The sequence below is a fragment of the Solanum pennellii genome, chromosome 4 (assembly GCF_001406875.1).
Source record: "Solanum pennellii chromosome 4, SPENNV200".
Classification (NCBI taxonomy): domain Eukaryota; kingdom Viridiplantae; phylum Streptophyta; class Magnoliopsida; order Solanales; family Solanaceae; genus Solanum; species Solanum pennellii.
The window spans coordinates 62,984,361-62,985,865 of NC_028640.1; the positions used below are offsets into that span (position 1 = coordinate 62,984,361).

The 1,505-nt window shown below is 25.2% G+C and overlaps 1 long non-coding RNA gene across 1 annotated transcript; it reads left to right on the forward strand.

The window, feature by feature from the left end:
• Positions 1-661: 661 nt before the first annotated feature.
• Positions 662-1,132, forward strand: LOC107017472. Its single transcript, XR_001456502.2, has 2 exons — positions 662-783; positions 881-1,132. It is a non-coding gene; the product is annotated as an uncharacterized LOC107017472 (long non-coding RNA).
• Positions 1,133-1,505: the final 373 nt, after the last annotated feature.

Genomic DNA, 1,505 nt, shown 5'->3' on the forward strand with positions numbered 1-1,505 from the left:
TAACCGAATGAGTTAGTTGGTAATTAGCTAAAATACTTAATAAGGTAAATTAATAAAGATCGATTCATGAGCTTCTTAATCTTAATGAAATAAAATAACTAATCAATTTAAATAACTAAAAATTATGACTACAAGTTGTACTAAACGAAATTATTAAAATACTTATATTAACAATGTATAAACCTTTTGATATATTCAAATATTTATTAAATATACTAACTATGCATATAATTATATGAATAACCTTTCAAATACTATAAAAATCGACAGAAATTATTTAAATTAGCCTGAAAACTATTTGAATTTCACGCACCATTATTTTTGGACACCCTTAGTAAAATTTCTAGCTCTGTCATAAGCTGTCATTTTGAAGAAATTCTTAAATAGATATTTTAATGATATTGGACCCGTCATAGATTTTAAACATTTAAACTCATTACATAATTACAAAATAAGAAAAACAAATACATGATTAAGATTGAAGGAAAATAAATTTAATAATAGAGACTAAATAATTAATATTAAGCCGTTCATTAATTGCAAATCAATGAATCATAAATTTCCCCCTCCCAAAATATTAAATGCCATTTTATCTGTACAAAAGAATCATCCCTATATAAACAACCACTTTATTTTCTATTTTGATACCAAGTCAGTATACTCTTCAGTATATATATATATATATCAATCAAGAAGAATATAAGCCTCAAATGGATTTTTTCAAGTTTTTGATTGTTTTCCTTCTCTTAATTGTTCCATTTTCAATTGCATCAAATCCTCTTGGTAAATCACATAACATACATATATGTTTACTTTTTCATGTTAATTTATCTACCTTCTAAAACATTGTAAATCAATTTTTTTTTTCAATGCATGATAGGTGCATCAACAAATGATGGAGGTAGGGAATTTTGCTTTAAGAAATGCACAGATGAGTTTACAGAAGAAGATTGCTTGTTTGACTGCAAAGGTCGAGGATTTAAATATGGATCATGTGCTATAAGTTCTCGTTGTTGTTGTACCGAATAAAGTCTCGTATGAAGCTAATGCATGCGTTAAATCTGCGTATTAAAATAAAAAATTATGTATTTGATTAATGGTTGAAAAAATTTTCTGACCGCCTTTGATTGAATTTTCCTTATCTTTACTATTAATATTGTTTTAGTTGTATTTTTGGCTGTCCTACTGTTTTTACTTTGAAAACATTTTTCTTGAACATAAGATTATAACAATACTGGGCAAACAATGGAACTTGAAAAAAAAAGACTTTTGGAGGAAGTACCTTATATTATTTTAAATTTTAACTTAATGGCCTAATGTTAATAAAATACAAGACAAAAAAATAGTCAAGATTTTTGTAGAAATTAATTGATACATAAAGCTAATCAAGAATAATTAATGGATTAATTAAAAGTAGATTTAAAGGTAATTAGGAACGTGAAACCAAACCAAGGACTAAAAACAAAAAAATAAAAAGAATTGCGTTAAAAAAATTACAATCAAGA